The 19,705-nt window shown below is 42.2% G+C and overlaps 1 protein-coding gene across 3 annotated transcripts in view; it reads left to right on the plus strand.

The window, feature by feature from the left end:
• The first annotated feature begins 18,958 nt into the window (after nucleotides 1-18,958).
• Nucleotides 18,959-19,705, plus strand: part of PRDM10 (PR/SET domain 10) — a 160,548-nt gene continuing 159,801 nt past the window's right edge. For all 3 annotated transcript variants that reach the window (XM_043994757.1, XM_043994758.1, XM_043994759.1), the window contains exon 1: nucleotides 18,959-19,168. The gene's annotated coding sequence lies outside the window, so the exon portion shown is untranslated. The remainder of the gene's footprint in view (nucleotides 19,169-19,705) is intronic.

The raw sequence follows: 19,705 nt of genomic DNA on the forward strand, positions 1-19,705 counted from the left end.
AAGCCTTTCAAAATTGTTTTTGCAAATTTTTTGGTCATTTTGTAGATTGTTCTTCTAGTTCTGCTCACTTCATTCTATATTAGTTCACAAAATCTTCCTGTTTCTCTGACATTGTTTTTCTCCATTTTTTATAGCACAGTAATATTTTATCACACTTACATGCCATAACTTGTTCAGATATTCCTCAATTGATGGATACCCTATCAATTTTATAATTCTTTGCCCCTGCACAAAGAGGTGCTATAGCTCCTTTTGTGATGTCAAAGAATTGGAAATTGAGGGGATGCCCATCGGTTGGGGAATGGCTGAACAAGTTGTGGTATATGAATGTAATGGAATACTATTGTGCTATAAGAAATGATGAGCAGGTAGATTTCAGAAAAAACTGGAAAGACTTAAGTGGACAGATGCTGAGTGAAGTGAACAGAGCCAGAAGAACATTGTACACAGTAACAGCAACAATGTGTAATGATCAACTGTGGTAGACTTAGCTCTTCTTAGCAATACAATGATCCAAGACAATTCCAAAGGACTCATCATGGAAAATGTTCTCCACATCCAGAAAGAGAGTTTGAATATAGATTGAAGCATACTATTTTCACTTTATTTGTTGTTTTTTTTTTTTGTCTTCCCCTCCTTTGCTCTGATTCTTTTTTCACAACATGACTAACGTGGAAACATGTTTCACATGACTATACATATATAACCTATATCAGATTGCTTACTGTCTTGGGGAGGGGGGAAGGAATAGAGGGGAGGCGAAAAATTAGGAACTCAAAATCTTACAAAAATGAATGTTGAAAATGATCTTTACATGTAATTGGAAAAAAATAAAGTATTATTAAGCAAAAAAACCCCAAAACAAAAAGAGGTGCTATAAATCTTTCATACATTCTTAGTTTGTTTTACTTAGAACTAATTTACTGTCTTTTTTATTCCTTTTTCTCTCTTTTCCCCTTTGCTCCCTATTTCTTTGTTTAGTAAATTGTATTTCTGTACTCAACCCTGTGTGTGTGTGTGTGTGTGTGTGTGTGTGTGTGTGTGTGTGTGTGTATGTATGAGAACCTTCTTTGGCTCAGATAAGAGTTCAGTTCAAGTGTTACCTGCTACCTCTTTCCTACCTCTTTGTATAGACTTCTATTTGTAAACCCTGATTATGTAAGATAATTAGCCCCCATTTTTCCTTTCCTCTCCCTCCATTCTACTTTCCCTTCCTTTCCATTTTTCTTTGAAAATCATCAAAACATAACAGAAGCACTACCAGACCCTCTGACTAATTAGACTCCCTCAATGGTCCTTGATGATGATAGGGTTCAGAGAGGATATATGTATCATCTCCCCATATTAGAATGTAAACAGTTTAACCTTCCTCTCTTGACTATTTTGTTTGCGCTTCAAAATTTCTATGCAGCTTAGGGTTTTTCATCAGGAATGCTTGAAAGTCCTTTAAAGGACTTTGCATTAAGTTGCATTTTTCACTTGTAGGGGAATTATATTCCATTTTCTGGAAGGTCTTATTCCATTCTCTCCACTCCTTTAAAGTTCTGACTACTAAATTGTGAATGATTCTGATTATGGCTCAGTACTTGAATTCTTTCTTGCTGATTGAAATATTTTTTCTTTGACTTTGAAACTAGATTTTTGTTATGATACTCCTGTGAGTTTTAATTTTGGAGTTTTTTTTTCCAGAAAGTGACTGGTTATATAATATACTGGTGGATGATTTTTATTTTTATGTTGTTCCCTGGTTATGAGATATGAACAGTATTCTTTTATGAATTCTTGATATATGATGCTTAGACTATTTTTTGTTGGTCATATCTTTCAGATGGTCAATTATTCTTAGATTGTCCCTCCTCAATCTGTTTTCTTTTTGCAGGCAATGAGGGTTAAGTGACTTGCCCAGAGTCACACAGCTAGTGTCAAGTGTCTGAGGCTGGATTTGAATTCAGGTCCTCCTGAATCCAGGGCCAGTGCTTTATCCACTGTGCCACCTAACTGCCCCACCCCCAATTCTTTCTTTCATAGCTCTCTCTTTTTTTTTTTAGTGAGGCAGTTGGCGTTAAGTGACTTGCCCAGGGTCACACAGCTAGTAAGTGTTAAGTGTCAGAGGACGGATTTTTGAACTCAGGTCCTCCTGACTCAGGGCAGGTGCTCTATCCACTGCACCACCTAGCTGCCCCTATTTTTAATTTTTAAAAAGAACTCTCTCGGAGCAGCTAGGTGGTGCAGTGGATAGAGCACTGGGCCTAGATTCAGGAGGACCTGAGTTCAAATCTGCCCTCAGACACTTAACACTTACTAGCTGTGTGACCCTGGGCAAGTCACTTAACCCCAATTGTCTCACCAAAAAAAAAAAAAAAAAGAACTCTCATCTCATTTGTTAAAAACTTTTTTTTTAACTCCTTCAAAAATTCTTGCTTTATCTCTTCCAGGAATTCCAGTTAAACTTGTGCACAAGCTATGTTTTTTTTCTTTTTTCTTTTTAGGCTTTCCTTGTAGACATTTTGGCATCACTTTCTTCTTCCTGATTTGTGTCTTGAGCATAATAGTTACCATAATAGCTTTTTATGGTTTGCATTCTTTTAGCCTACTTCTTGACTTTAGACTTAATAGGGCTAAACTTTGTATATTTTTGGTGAGAATGTTTGAGCTGGCCCTGCTTCTGCTTTCCTGGAGTATTGAGTATTTTGTTATTCCAAGATGTCAGGGATAGCTTAGGCTGGGGACCTAAAAAGGTTTCAGAGCTCCCAAAATGTTCCGTTCTAGGGCAAAGTCACTGTGGTCTAAACCACTCATCTCCTGCTTGCTTCTGAACTCACTCCTTACTCAGTATATAAACCAAAACTGCTCCTTACTTTAGAATGCCTCCCCTATGCACAGGTCCTCTCTTCAATTCACCCTAAATCTGTGACCCAGAACTGGAGGCAGAGAGCCTGTAACTGAATCCTAGTCCTGTTACTGACTAGTTTGTGACCTTGAGTACACTTGGCCTTTCTGGGTCTCAGTTTCTTAGGAAGTTGAAATAAATGTCCTCTGAGAATCTTTCCTGCCCTAGTTCCATTATTCCATGATTGTATGATCAGATGGCCTCTGAAGTCCATCACAGCTCTAGATTTATGATCTTTGAGTTAATTTCTGACTCTTTTTATCTTCAAACTAATGGGATCCTTAGATACCTTGTGTCAATTACTTTTGAATGCAATTCATTTAAGGGTAGGGACTGTTTTACTTTGGTCTTTGTATTCCTAATACCTAGTACCATGCCTGCCATATACTAAATAAATGCTTGTTGACTAATTGCAACCCTTAGGGATTCATTCCTTCCCCATCCCAATTATCTAGATGATATAGTGGGAAAATGGGGTACGGGTTGGGGTTGGGGTTCTTGGGAATTCCTCTTTAAAGAATTACACCCTCTTGCACACAAAACTTAGTTAGAACAAGGTGATAGTTTATTTAGGAGCAAGGGAAGGGAAGGGTGGGGGGAGGGAAACCATGAAAGAAATCCTTAGACTTTTCATGGGGAGATTTGGCATAAAGCACATGGCTCAGAGGTACCAAATCTCCTCGAACAGGAGACCGGAAGGTACTTTTATAGAGGACTGATGGGGGTGGACCATCTGCTCGTGAAAAGTTCCTTTAGTGAGAGAGGACCATCCCCCACTGGTGGTAGCTGGGGGAATTGGGTGAGGGGTGGCTACGGATCCCTCTTCAGAACACAAAGGCCGAAGCCACACCCAAACTTATCTCCCCAGGATAAGGGAGACCGGAATGAAGGGTAGGAATCCCAAGCTAGCTCAGTCCGATTTGGTTCCTCTAGGCCTTATCTGTCCTCTGGTTTAGTTTCTCAAGGAGAAGATTCCTCGGTGTGCCCCAGAGAAATTCTGGGGTGCTCTGCGCCCCATGACATTCCCCACTTCTCTATATATAAGGAAAGGGGACGAAGATTCTTCTGAAACTGCTTCATGCTGACCGGGGGTCGAAGAAATCACGGCGCAAGGGAGGGGGAGGGGAGAGAAGTGGAGAAGGCCTGGAATGCTCGGAGTTGTGAGGGGCCCAGAGAGTCCAGAGGCAACACGTAGGCACAGTGTCATGAATCCTTGAGCCTAGATGGAACAGACTTAAACAAAAAAATTAAAACTGACCAGAGCAAAAGGAAAAGGGACTTTATCAGATCAGGAGTCAAGTGGGACCTTTTTGCAGGACAGGGTGTGGCCTGCTTTACAGGAGGGAGTTCAAGCCTAATTCTGTGATAGGCAGTGTCTGTCTACATTAAGGGTCCTTTTATCCCATCCCCACTTTGTGCCTTGATTGTATGCTAGGACCTGAACCAGAGAGTAAGACAGAGGTCGCCCCAAAACCATTCCTAGGCTTGCCTCCTATATCCAGCTTGGCCATAGGCCTGACACGATGCTGGTCAGGAGAGCAAGCTGCAGAGCCCTGGATTTTTGCTAAGCCGATCTCTCGGGTGCTGCCCTGGGGACAAAGAGGTAGGAGAGCTGACCTCACCTTTGTGCGGCGTCCCCCACTTCTGTGTTCCGGTTTACTGCAGCTGCCAGAATCTCGGCCAGCCAGAGTTCTGCTGGTAGCAGATGTGGTGACGGCTGCTGCTATTATATGAGCTTGGTCTATGGAGCGGGCACGAGCCATCTTTTCTCTCTCTTTGGCTACGGCAAGGTCCCTGTTATTAAAAATCTTAAAAGCAATGTCAAGGAGTTGTGAGGATGGGATCTGGGGACTCCAGTCTAACTTCTGGAGCTCTCTCCTAATGTCAGGAGCAGACTGGCTGATAAAATGAATATTGAGGACAGTAATTCCTACATCTCTTTGGGGGTCTAGGTTAGTATATTTCTTCAGAGAGTCTGCTAAGCGGCTCATGAAGACAGCAGGATTTTCATCAGACCCCTGTGTTATCTCCCTCACCTTTCCATAATTGACTTGTTTCTTAACCCCCCTTCTCATTCCCTCAACTAGGCAGGTGATCATGTGATTTCTACAAGCTCTATCTTCCCTGTTATCATAGTTCCATCTCGGCTCTATGACTGGGACAGCTGTAAAACCAGGGACCCCAACCCAATTTCCAACCTGCGAGTGTTCATCCCCAACTTGTACCGCCAGGTCCCAAATCTTTTTTTTCTCATCAGGGGTACAACAGCTGGCAAGAATAATTTGCAAATCAGTCCAGGAAAGGTCAAACTCCAGTGTCACAGACTTAAAGCCATCTATGAACTTTGTGGGGTTCTCTGAGTAGCTCCCCAATTTCTCTTTAATCTGAGATAACCTGCTTATAGAAAAAGGGGCATGCCTTACTGTTGTGCCCTTCCCAATGGGAAATTCCCTTAATGGAAGCAGGGAAGTAGTGGGAGACGCTGGTGAGGACCTGGGTTGGGGAGATAGCTCAGGTGGAGACAGAGGATTGGGCACAGGGCCCAGTGGGGGAGGGGTGACAGCCTTTGGCTGTGGAGTAGGTGGGGGAGGGGAAACAGTCTTTGGCTGCAGCATGGGTGGAGATGGGGAAAGGGAGATAGCCGTAGGTGACTGCAGATTAGGTAAAGCAGATGGGGTCGGCTGAATGGAAAAAACAGGAGAAATGGGAACATATTGGAGTTCCCCCCGATTGTAAATGGGATAGAGCAGGATAGAAGGAGACTGATATCCACTCCCCGTGTGGCACAGGGAATTGGTTCTGAGATCAGCCGGTGGGCAAGGAGAGGTCTCAGTCGTAGAGTGATATGACTGTGGTTGACCCATAGGTACGGAAGCAGGCGGAGAAGGAGTGGAATGAGAAACAGGTAGGGAATGAGTTTGAGGAGGAGGGGAGGCTGAGGTCTCAGAGTAGGTGCCCGAAGAGTTAGCTAATTGCTTGGGCTTGTGGTGATTCTCAACCAGCAAGGGGACCTCATCCTTTCCCTTTGACTTCTGGCTCAAACTCATAAAAGCCGATACGTATGGAATCTCTGTCCATCTCCCTTCACGCTTGCAAAACTTGTCCAATTGCAAAATGGTATTATAATTAAGGGTGCCGTGTACAGGCCAATTTCCTTCACTTCCTAGAGGATAATGTGGCCATAAATTGTTACAAAAATGTATCATACATCTCTTTCTTAGGTTTTTAAGTTCCAGTCTAGTCCAATCTCTTAGAATGCACCCCAGAGGTGAATTTTTCGGAACACTCCCTTTCTGTCCCATAACTACTGTCTAAGGAGAATAGTCTGAACCAAGAGCAGAGAGCTGGTAAGGGATAGACACATAAGCATAAATGTTCTTACCCAGAAACGTGTAGTCTGAGAGTCCGAGCGTGGTTCGGACATCTAGGAGTCCCAGGCTGCTCTCTGCTGTCCTGCAGACGCCGACCGTCTCTACCTCTCTGTGACTCAAACGGGAGGTTGAGTCCAGTGGGAGAGGGAGAAGAGAAACCCAGAAGGTAGGGTCTTACCTCCAGGTTCTGTGCCGAGCGTGGTCCAGACGTCTGTTTGAGCTTTCAGCGAGGGAGGGAGACTCAGGCTGCTCTCCACTGTCGCGTGCGAAAGCTGACCCTCTCTCTACCTCTCTGTGACTCAAACGGGAGGTTGAGTCAGGCGGGAGAGGGAGAAAGGAAACCCAGAAGGTAGGGTCTTACCTCCAGGTTCTGTGCCAAGCGTGGTCCAGACGTCTGTTTGAGCTTTCAGCGAGGGAGGGAGACTCAGGCTGCCCTCCACTGTCGCATGCGAAAGCTGACCCTCTCTCTACCTCTCTGTGACTCAAACGGGAGGTTGAGTCAGGCGGGAGAGGGAGAAAGGAAACCCAGAAGGGAGGTTCCCACCCCCCAGTTTTGTGTGTTAAGAGGAAAGAGGAAAATCCCACGTCCCTACAACGTTGGGGCGCCAGATGATATGGTGGGAAATGGGGTACGGGTTGGGGTTGGGGTTCTTGGGAATTCCTCTTTAAAGAATTACACCCTCTTGCACACAAAACTTAGTTAGAACAAGGTGATAGTTTATTTAGGAGCAAGGGAAGGGAAGGGTGGGGGGAGGGAAACCATGAAAGAAATCCTTAGACTTTTCATGGGGAGATTTGGCATAAAGCACATGGCTCAGAGGTACCAAATCTCCTCGAACAGGAGACCGGAAGGTACTTTTATAGAGGACTGATGGGGGTGGACCATCTGCTCGTGAAAAGTTCCTTTAGTGAGAGAGGACCATCCCCCACTGGTGGTAGCTGGGGGAATTGGGTGAGGGGTGGCTACGGATCCCTCTTCAGAACACAAAGGCCGAAGCCACACCCAAACTTATCTCCCCAGGATAAGGGAGACCGGAATGAAGGGTAGGAATCCCAAGCTAGCTCAGTCCGATTTGGTTCCTCTAGGCCTTATCTGTCCTCTGGTTTAGTTTCTCAAGGAGAAGATTCCTCGGTGTGCCCCAGAGAAATTCTGGGGTGCTCTGCGCCCCATGACATAGACATCATTGATTTGGTTAGGACAGTAATTTTTTAAAAATATTTTTTTCTGGGCAGCTAGATGGCGCAGTGGATAGAGCACTGGCCCTGGATTCAGGAGTACCTGAGTTCAAATCTGGCCTCAGACACTTAACACTTACTAGCTGTGTGACCCTGGGCAAGTCACTTAACCCCATTTGCTTTACTAAAACAAACAAACAAAAATATATTTTTTTCTAATCTCAACAGTATTTTATTTTTTCCAAGTACATTTAAAGATAGTTTTCAAAATGTGTTCCTATAAGATTCTGAATTCTGAATCTTTCTCACTTTTGCCTCCTCCCCAAGACAGAAAGCAATCTGATATATGGTATATATAATATATGTAATATATATCATATATATATGTATATATATATGATATAATATACATATATATACACAATCACACCAAACCTGTTGTGAAAGAAGAATCAGAACAAAAGAGAAAAAACTCAAAAAAAAAGAAAAAACAACAACAAAAGTAGAAATAATATGGTTCCATTTGCATTCAGATTTCACAGTTTTTTTTTTTTTAAGTGAGGAAATTGGGGTTAAGTGACTTGCCCAGGGTCACACAGCTAGTAAGTGTTAAGTGTCTGAGGCCGGATTTGAACTCAAGTATTCCTGACTCCAGGGCCGGTGCTCTATCCACTGCGCCACCTAGCTGCCCCTCACAGTTCTTTTTTCTAGATGTGGAGATCATTTTCCATCATAAGTCTGTAAAGAATTAATTGTTATTTGAGGTTTATGCCTCAGCCCGCACTAGCCTGGGGCTCTGCAAACCCCACGGTGCTCCACTCACTGGTTGTAGCCGTTGCCATGGTGCTGGCACCTCACATCATCACCACTCGAAGACACCTACATGGGCCTGGCAAAATTATAATGATTGGAAGCCTAGTGAGGGCAGTCATGTGACTGTCAGATCAGCCATCCCATTGGCTGGGGCTGTGTAGGGGTTTTTCTAGGATTGGGGGAGGAGAATTGGGCATTCTAGCTGGACGCTGGAAGGTGACAGGATTTATGCTGCGTATTCTCAGCTGTTTCCTGGGCTGTGGTATCTTTTGAGGTTGTATAATTTCCCTTTCCCCATTTTATTTCTTTTCCCTTGATCCCACTGATCCTGTTTGTGGGGTTTTTTTTTGTTGTTGTTGTTTTGTTGTTGTTTTGTTTTGTTTTTGCAGGGCAATGGGGTTTAAGTGACTTGCCCAGGGTCACATAGCTAGTAAGTGTCTGAGGCTGGGTTTGAACTCAGGTCCTCCTGAATCCAAGGCTAGTGCCTTATCCATTGCGCCACCTAGCTGCCCCCTGTTTGTGTTTTTTTTAAGTTCGTTCTTGTTAAAATAAATCCTGTTCTGTTTTGAGGGAGGCTGCCAGTCTCCTTCCTTGCCCCAATATTGTGGCGAGCCGCTTAGCTAACACTCCCCAATTAAAAATTGGTCCCCACAAGTCCTTTGGAATTGTCTTGGATTATTGTATTGCTGAGAAGAGCTAAGTCTATCACAGTTGATCGTCACACAATGTTATTACAGTAATTTTTAAAGTGTCCTTTTTTTTTTTTCAGGGCAATGAGGGTTAAGTGGCTTGCCCAGGGTCACACAGCTAGTAAGTGTGAAGTGTTTGAGGCCGGATTTGAACTGAGGTACTCCTGAATCCAGGTCTGGTGCTTTATCCACTGCTCCACCTAGCTGCCCCCATAGTGTTCTTTTGTTTTGGGGACTATGTCTATGATTTCATCCACATAAGGAATTCCCACTATAGAAACTCCTTTCACCAATACAGACCCATAATGTTTTTTGTAATCTATGTAGTCTAAGAGGAGCAGTTTTCAAAACATGGTCCTCCATGTTCCAGGTTAAAATAACAATGCTATTTTCATAATCGTACTAAGATATTATTTGCTTATTAAAAAAAGAAGAGGAAGAGAGAGACAGTTATAGTTAGAAAAAAGAGAGTCAAAAGTAGAGAAAGATAGAGAAAATGAGAAAGGAATAAAAGACAAAGCTAGAGAGGAAGGGAGAAAGGGACATAAAGGAATAGAAAAGGGAAAAAAAGGAGAGAAAGGACAGGTTTACTAGGTTTTGATCCTATGAAGGTAAATTGTCCTGTTCACATTCTGCTGTTCACTTACATCATTGGTTTTAGAGTAAGTCATCACCAATTACCAATGTCTTTTGAAATCCTGGGTTTTTCTTTAACTACCTACAACCTGGTTTCTAAGCATATATTCTTTCAATTAATGCCCTCTTTCCTCCCTCCAATTCTATTAATCTTTAAGGTTCACCTTCACTACTTCCATAAAGTATTCCCTGATAGCTCTGGTTCACATTGTGCTCTTTGATTCTCAACTTCTTACCCACTTCTTTTTTGAAGCTTAACATAAAAAAAAACAAAACAAACAAACAAAAACCCATCTTCACAGGTGGTGCCATCACTTCCTGGCAAATAGAGAAGAAATGGAAGCAGTGTCAGATTTTATATTCTTGGTCTCAAAGATCACTATAGATGCAAATGCAGTCATGAAATGAAAAGACACCTACTTCTTGGAAGGAAAGCTCTAGCAAATCTGGACAGCATACTAAAAAAGAGAGTCATCATTTTGCTAACATAAGTCCATATAGTCAAAGCTATGGTTTTTCCAGTAGCCATGTAGAGCTATGAGAGTTGAATTACAAGGAAAGCAGAGCACTGCAGAATCAACACTTTCACATTACAGGTTCTGGAGAAGACTTTTGAGAATCCCTAGGAGGAGCAGCTAGGTGGCGCAGTGGATAAAGCACTGGCCCTGGATTCAGGAGGACCTGAGTTCAAATCCAGCCTCAGACACTTGACACGCTTACTAGCTGTGTGACCCGGGGCAAGTCACTTAACCCTCATTGCCCCGAAAAGACAAAAACAAAAACAAGAGAGTCCCTAGGAGAGCAAGGAGATCAAATCAGTCAATACTTAAAGAAATTAATTCAGACTATTCATTGGAAGGTCAAATACTGAAGGTGAAGCTTAAACTTAAATACCTTGGCCACATAGTGAGAAGACAGAACTCACTGGAAAATACCCTGATGCTGGGAAAGATTGAAGGCAAAAGTAAAAGGGGTCAGCAGAAGATGAGATGGATAGATAGTATCATGGAAACAATGAATATGAATTTGGACAGACATTGAGAGATCATGGAGGATAGAAGGACCTGGCATGCTATGGTCCATGTGGTCATGAAGAGTTGGATACCACTGAATGACTAAACAACAACAAAACATTTGGTTATACTCAATTTAATATAGAGTCTTTGGGGGACAGCTAGGTGGCACAGTGGCTTCAGGAGGACCTGAGTTCAAATCCAGCCTCAGACACTTGACACTTAATTAGCTGTGTGACCCTGGGCAGGTCACTTAACTCTCATTGCCCTTCAAAAACAAAAAAATATATAGAGTCTTCATAATATCCTCTAAAAGCTTTATGTGTGTGACTTTTATTTCCTCCCAAAAGACTATAAGCTTCTTGAGGGCAGGGGCCCTTCCCATAATTGCCCTATAATTCCATCAAATTGACTTCACACTTCCTAAAGAATCAAGAAGTATAAACCCTTCTTAATGCTTCCTTTACAGGCTGTGAATATGTCACTTCAGTTTTGTACCCTTTACAATCTACAGAATTGGTCACTCAGTGTGTGACTTATAAGGTTTCATACCCTTTACAAAATCCAAAAGTTTCACACAAAATTTGAAGCTGCTATTATTGCCTTTACAAGGTTCAAATTATATTGGCAGGATTTGTTTCAGTTAATTGCCTTTTACATTCTGCATACTTTGCAAGTGAGTTGGGGGAGGGAACAGGAATTTATTAAGTGACTACTATGTTCCAGGCATTGTGCAAAATGCTTTACAGATATATCACATTTCATCCTCATAACAATAGTAAGGGGCCTAAAATTCTATCTATGATGTCTAAAATCTGAGTGGTTGCCTTAAATTAGAAACTTTAGCAAGAGTTTAGGCTTTTAAGTATTTATTAAAGTGCATCAGAAATTGGTGAGGAGAGAGAGAAAGGTAAAAGGCAAACTTCCTCTATCTAATAGAACCCTACATCCAACAGGCCAAGCCGATGTCAGGAACCCAAAAGACCAACGCATCAGCAGCTACTCCCAGAACCTCTTGTGAAACAGGAAAAAGGGCTGTACACACACACATAGCTCCAAGCTAATTGGCTGGTAACTTTGATTGACAGGACCCATGAGCAAACAGCTTCTCCACGCCAAACTGACCTTTGAAACCCCAGAAAAGGTCACTTCCGGACACTAAAGTCACATGGTTTCTTTTCAGGCCAGAGCTCACAATCTTCCTCCCAGCAGGGGATGTCATTCCAATTCCCACACAATCCTGTGAGGTAGTTGTAATTATGATTCTCATTTTACAGTTGAAGATATGAAGGCAGACAGAAATTAAGTGACTTACCCAAGGCCACATAGCAAAGTTAAAATTGAGGCCAGATATGAACTCAGGTCTTCCTGACTTTAAGCCCAGGGTTCTATTCACTGCTGCTCTACCAATGCTGTGAATAGAACAGTGAAGAGAACAGTGTACTCTTCTCAAAGTAGACATTAGATTTAACTGATCAGGCACCTTGGAACAGGGGAAAGTGTTCTGGATTTGGTAGCGTCTCACTACCTATGTGACCTTGAGTAAGTCACTTAACCTCTATAGGCCTTAAGTTTCTTCATCTGAAAAATGAGGAGTTTGGATCATTTTGCTTCTCAAGTCCCTTTTAGGATGTGGGAAAACTGGGATGCTAATCCACCTTTGGTGGAGTTGTGAAGAGATCCAACCATTCTGGAGAGCAATTTGGAAGTATGTCCAAAGGGCTATAGAACTGTGCATACCCTTTGATCCAGCAATACCACTGCTAGGTTTATATCCCAAAGACATCCCCCAAAAGAAAAAAAATAATTTATAGTGCTTCTTTTTGTGGTGGGTAAGAATTGTAAATCAAAGCAATGCCCATCAAATGGCTAAACAAACTGTGGTATATGATTATGATCCAATATTATTGTTCTATGAGAAATGACAAGCAGGATGATTTCAGAAAGGCCTGGAAAGACTTGTAAGAACTGATGTATAGGGGCAGCTAGGTGGCGCAGTGGATAGAGCACCGGCCCTGGATTCAGGAGGACCTGAGTTCAAATCCGGCCTCAGACACTTAACAATTATTAGCTGTGTGACCCTAAGCAAGTCACTTAACCCCAATTGCTTCACCAAAAAAAAAAAAAAGAACTGATGAATAGTGAAGTTAGGAGAACCAAGAAAACTTTGTGCACAAAGTAATATTGTTTGATGAAGAACTGTGAATGACAACTATTTTCAGCAAGACAAGTGATCCAATTCCAAAAGACTAATGATGAAGCCTCCAAAGAAAGAATTGATATTGATTGAACACAGACTGCTATTTTTCACTTTTTTCATTTTATTCAAGTTTTCTCATATGAAATGACTAATATGTTAATGTTTTACATGATTGCACATGTATCACCCACATCTGATTGCTTACTGACTCAGGGAAGGGGGAGGGAAGGGAGGGAAGGAAGGATAGAATTTGGAGCTCAACACTATAAATAAAAATGTCTATTATTAGGGAAAAAACTTAAAAAAAATAAAGTCCCTCTTAGCTCTAAAGATATGATTTTATGAACCATCCCATTACACTTTGTATGGATTTTGTATTTTCTTGCCTGTATGCATTTTATTTCTCTACCAGTAGAACGTAAGCTCCTTAGTGGCTGTGACTATTTAGGCTTTTAACATTTTTTTTGAGGGGCAGCTAGGTAGCAAAGTGGCCCTAGATTCAGGAAGACCTGAGTTCAAATGTGACCTCAGACAATTGACACTTACTAGCTGTGAGACCCTGGGCAAATCACTTAACCCTCATTGCTCTGCAAAACTCAAACCAAAACAAAACAAATTTTGCCTTTAAATCTCTACCACAGTATCTGTTCTTTTAGTACATACTAATAAATGCTTTTTAAATTGATTTGAAAATGATTATGGGTAACTGAAGGCAGGTTAGCATAATATAGAGTTGTTCTTAAGGGACCCCAAATATTTTGTAAGTACCCTCTGGTTGGCACATGATCCCACATATGATATTTATTAGTAGCTTTTTTTTTTCTGGAATGAAATAATAATTTAGTTTAGTTAATTAAAATCTGGGCACCACCCTATTGGTATATGTTCTAAAGTAGTGCCAATCTTCTTATTCACTCTTATGGTGTTTTATGTTTTAGTGACAAAGGGAAACAGGTGAGAAAGATGAAGTGTTTTGTCTTCCCAAGATGGATTGACCTGGAATTTTTGAGAGTTCCTACTATGATGGGAGGAATACTAGGCTATAACTCAGAAGACATGAGGGAAATGTAGGCTATTGCTTAGATCTGGCAAGAGAATTTTCTCTAGGCTTTTCTCCAGTTGTAAACTGGGTATAATAATTGCTCTATTAGCCTCTGGGATGTTTAAGTAAAGTAAAAAATACCCGAATTTTAAAAAAGTAAAATGCTAAATAGGACACAACTTCCCTAACAAGTAATAATATTTCATCATATATAAACAGAAAAAAATTTATTAAAATTTTTTTTTCTTTTATTTTTGCTCAAAACATAGTGACATTATTTTATTATTCAATTCTTATGGCCTATATTTATAGCTGTGGTACATTTACACATATCAGAAAGAAAGAAAATTCTAAGTCTCAGGACCATTACCAGCAATTATAACACACTAATTTGGGGCAGGGAATGAGTGTAAGAGAACTATGAAAACAAATAAGCATACCCTGCCCCGCCAAAATTCCAGAATAAGAATAGAGAGAAATCAGTATAGTGGAAAGAAAATGGATCAGAGTCCTGACTGAGCATGAGAATTTAGCTCTCTTAGCCTGAGTTTCCTCAACTATAAAATGGGAATGATGCTTACCCTGCATGTTCCACAGGATTGTTTGTTGCAAGGAAATCACCTTGTAAACACTGACATACCATAGAAATGTGTTTTTACTATTATTGATGTTAGCTGACTTCAGAAACGAAAGCAGTTTTGATATTTGGAGGTTATAACAGAGATTACATTTCTTCTACTGACAACCACCAACGGAGATTTTGACTCCTCATGTAATAATAAACATTTCCTTAACTATTAGAGATTTTTCTTGGTTATTATTAGTGTTTTATTCACCAAATAACAACAAGAGTACTTTGCTGAAAGTGTCAAGTATCTGAGGTCAAGTTTGAACTCGGGTCCTCCTGAATCTAGGGCTGGTGCTTTATCCACTGTGCTACCTAGGCACCCCTGAAAGTATCATTGCTGTTTTTTTTTTGGTGAGGCAATTGGGGTTAAGTGACTTGCCCAGGGTCACACAGTTAGTAAGTGTCAAGTGTCTGAGTTCAAATTTGAACTCAGGTCCTCCTGAAGTCAGGGCCGGTGCTCCATCCACTGCGCCATCTAGCTGCCCCATGAAAGTATCATTGTTAAAGAGCCTACAGGAAAAATTTCCCCATATCTATTTTCATCTTACTTTACATGTAATTATAGAGTTAAAGAAAAGGTAAGCAACCTATGGAAGAAGTGTTGATAAGTACAGGAAGTTTTAATTAGTACTTCACTACCCTAACCAGAGACAATTTAAAATAAATAGGTCTTAGTGTTGCAAGCTTCTATGTTGGTCAGTTTTTCTCAACGGTTTTTCTGTTACAAGGTATATGCTCATTTGAGTTGCATCAACTTCTCCTTCTGTTATCTATTTTAAAATAAATTTTATTTGTTTATTTTGGTTTTTGCATTACCTAAATTTCCCCCTGTATATAGCCTTCCCATGATATTGTTCACATGTCTTTTTCTTTCTACTCATAGTCATCATCTAAGCTCACTCCATTATCACCTCTGGACTATTGCAATAGCCTCCTAATTGACCTCCCATATTCTAGTTTTTCCCCTCAAATCCATCCTCCACAAATCCAACAAGGTTATTTTTCCTAAAGGGCAGGTCTAACCCTTTCATTACCCTACCCAATAACCTCCCTAACCCATATTGACTCTAGGATCAAATGTCTTTTCATCTTTATCTTAAAATTTGTATTTTTGTATATGTTTTACAATGTACATAATTTTTAGTACACAAATATAAGTTTTAAATAAGTACAAATATTATGGGTGCATATTCAACTTTTTTTTTCCGATGAGGTACATGATCCAAAAAGTTTGGAGAACTATGATTTATTACCTTTAAATCCCCAACGTGGGGGCTGTGCCTTGACCCCAAGTGGTAAGAGATCACCCCATATGAAGTTGGGAAGATGGATTGTATCCCATCCTCCCTTGGATGGCCAATCCAATCATATAGAATATCACCAACACAGCCACACCTTCTTCAACTTTCTCCCACTCCTAACTGTCCCTGTTATGTTCCCCATTCTGAGCCAGGAATTGATTAGTCCCTCTAAGTAATTATAATATCACTATCACTGGGCACCACAGATGCAGCTGTGCTTAGTATCACTGGAAAAATTCTTGCTCCTACCTCCAGCATACTTACTCTCTGCTCCCCATGTCATTTCATGGCTTTAGTATGCACCCCTGGAGAGCACTGCCTAGTGAGTGAGAGCTCCATCTCTCCCACTTCCCCTTTCCTTTTTTTTTTTTTTTTTTTTTTTTTTGTGGAGCAATGAGGGTTAAGTGACTTGCCCAGGGTTACACAGCTAGTAAGTGTCAAGTGTCTGAGGCCACACTTGAACTCAGGTCTTCCTGAATCCAGGGATGGTGCTTTATCCACTGTTCCACCTAGCTGTCCTCCCCGCCCCCCTTTCCTTGTAAGATGTGGCAGAAAAATTTGCACAGGAATATCAGGCATGGATGAATTGCAGTATATATTGAGGACCTGTCCCCAAACCAACCTCTATTCAGTAAGTCAACAAGCATTTAGCAAGTGATTCATCTGTGTCAGGTGCTGTGCTAAATTCAGGGGATACAAAGAAAGGTTAAAACAGGCCTTGCCTTTAAGGAACTGACAACCCAATGGGGGGAGACAACATACAATGTACAAACAAGATATATACAGGACAAATAAATTGGTGGTTATTTTGGAGGGAGCTAATAGTATTAATTAAGACTTATTGTATAATCAACCTCATGGGTGTTTTGTAAGGAAATCTCCCTTTAAAGTACTATATAAATGTAGTTTACTATTAAAAATAAAAAAAGATGAGCAGGAAAACCTGGAAGGACTTACATGACCTGATGCAAAGTGAAATGTACTGTATACAAAATAACAGCAATATTGTAAAATTATCTGCTGCAAATGACTGTTATTTTCAGCAATGTAATGAGCCAAGACAACTCTGAAGGACTTATGAAAAATGCAATCCATCTACAGAGAAAGAACTGATGGTACATGGAGGAAAAAAACATCTTTTTCTCAATAATTCTCAGGAACTCAACAAGGATGTGACAAAGGCTCTTTATTTCTTTCTTATGAGAAGGAGGCAACCTAGTGTGCAGCTAGTGGGTGCAAAGAAAGGAGGCTTGAAGGCTCTGTTTTATACGCTAGTCCCTAATGACCCTCACCTTTTTCATCACTGGTCTTATTACTCAAGGGTTACAATCTACCAGAGAAAACTAGCTAATCTGAACTCAGTATTCCCACCCCTCTTCCTCAGGAGTGGACCTTATTGAGACCAGGGCTCCTTGAACCATGTGATTTTGTTAACCTGAGGGGGAGGAGGGGATCTGAGACCTTTGTCCTACAAACAGGTCAGGAGGAGTATGACTGACTGTTATATCCACATTGAGAGGAGACAACTACCCTTTTTCTCACAGTACAAGAAAGACTTATTGTAGAAGGTAGGATTTTAGCTGTAATTTGAAGGAAGCCCTGAGGTTTTCTTGGCATGAGTAACAGTGAAAATGCAGTCAGAAGGGAAAGGTAGGATGGGGCTAGGTTGTAAAAGTCTTTAAAAGCCAAACACAATTTTATATTTGATCCTGGAGGGAAAAGGGAGCCACTGAAATGTATAGAATGGTGTGCATATGTATGACAAGGAAGATTGCTTTAATCATTCTTTTAAGCTTCCCTATTACTATCAAGGGAACCTCCTTCTCTCCAGTAACACAAGTTCACAACTTCATTCTCCCTCATTCTACAAGTCCAAGAAACTGTTAAATATTGTCATTTCTTCCTTCACAATCAATCTCTCTAGAATCTGTCCCTTTTCCACTACTTATAGGGCCATCACCCTAGTTCAATCCCTCTTCTGGACTATTGAAATACCCTCCAAATTGGTCTTCCTGCCCCTAGTTTCTTCTCTCTCCAATACACATTCTCAACACAAGTACAATAATGATATTCCTAAATTGCAGGCCTGATTATGAACATTCATTTTATTTCATCCTTTTACATTTAAGAATGTATCTTATCAATACTGTAGTGAATAAAACTTTACTTATTACATGTAAACTTGTAAATAAAGAAAAGAAACATACTAGGGGTGTCATACAATTTTTTTTTTTACTGATAAGGTGCAACAATAAAAGAAAAATTGAGGACCACTGTTCTAAATGACCAAAACAGGGAGGAGATGGAGAGAAGCAAGGATCAGAGTGGGCTATTCCTTCCTGGAGGGAGTGACAGTGAAGGCAGTAAGTGAGTGAATGACGGAAAGAAGTCAATTGAAATGAATGGAAGCATTTCCCACCGCCAGGATGGTTTTTTTCGTGGAGTAAAAATGACGTGATTCCAAAAGTATAATTCAAAGAATACTGGAGCCTTCTGGCCCCAAATGGTCCCTCTCCCCATAACCACTGTAGTCTGAAATTCCACTATTCCCAATTCCTTCCTCCGGATCTTGAGGCTTTCAAGATGCGCATTTAGGAAGATTTCAAGCCTTTAAAAGTATGAATAAACTCTTCTGCCAAGTAAAATGCAAGCTCCCAGAAGGCAGTGGTTCTGGTTTTCTTCCTTTTAACCTTAGGCAATCAATGTACTTAGGACCTAGTAATCAGGAATGTTTCCAGAATGCGAAGGAATCACTATCCTCAATCGGTCCCAAAATGATTACAGAACACTCGTGGGATGGGGGTGGGGCGAAGGTAAACTTCACCTCTTTCACCGTTTTCCTTGAGCGCGGCCCCGGCCCTAGACCACGAGGATAGAAGAGTCCAAGGCTTGGGGAGAAGCTGAATTTTCGGTAAGGCGACCTCTCCAGCTGAGGCAGCCTTGTCCCACCCCTTGAAGAGAGGCATCCTCTGATTGGCTCCCGGAGCAAACGAAGTCCTTCACCACCACCCACTCGCTCCTGGATTGGTTCTTCTGTTAACCGCAGAGCCAAGAATAAAGAGACCTTTGGTCATTGGGCTGATGTATGACTCTTCATTTGGCTTCTCCGCTGATTGAAATTAGGCATCTCAGGAACTTCGCTATGATCATTAAATCCTGGTCTATCTGTTTGGCCCAGCAGTACCCGTCTCAAGGCCTTGCTGGGGGTTTACAAAGTTCAGCCAATCACATCACACCTACACCCGGTTGCCAGGCAGAGTATGCTAATGAGCCCCCGCCCGGTCTGCAGCTCCCACTCTGCGGCGGGAAGAACCACCTGGAGGCGGCGGGGGGGGTTTGATTTCCATCACCCCTGGGGAGAACGGATCGGGGACCCACCGGCTAGTTGGCTCCCCTCACCCCACATCGTGTAAGTACCCAGGGGACCAAGGGAACGGGCTAACTCGGGGCTCAGAGCACCCTGTGGACAGGGAGGGTGTTTAGCCTCTGCTTAGTCCCACCCAAAATGGCGCCGAGCTCGTTCCGCGTCTCATAGCCCGGCCGGGGCCAACCGACCGCGGACCCGGGTGGGGGGGGGGATTAATAGTAGGGGGGGAGAAATCCCGGCGGCACCGCCCGATGGTACAGTCCAGCCGGGGCTGGGACGAGGCACCTCACTCGGGGTGGGGGGTCAAACCAACTGCACCTTCTAGGGGGAAAAGGGGGTAGGAGCCCCGAAGAATCCCAGCCCTGGGGCGTCGCTCAGCTGGGGCCTGCTGCGCCCCTTCGCCCGTCGCTTTGCTGAATCACACCCTTCCCTTCGGCGACCACCGAGTCCCTGGCTCATTCCCCCAGCCACGCGCACCTCTCCTCCCCCTGCTCCGCATTGGTTGGGCCGGGACGGCGGTTGAGCGCCCGGCCCCGACTGAGCAGTGGCGGTTGGGCGGGTGCGCGGTTAGGTCGCTGC

This window comes from Dromiciops gliroides, chromosome 3, assembly GCF_019393635.1.
Source record: "Dromiciops gliroides isolate mDroGli1 chromosome 3, mDroGli1.pri, whole genome shotgun sequence".
Taxonomy (NCBI): Eukaryota; Metazoa; Chordata; class Mammalia; order Microbiotheria; family Microbiotheriidae; genus Dromiciops; species Dromiciops gliroides.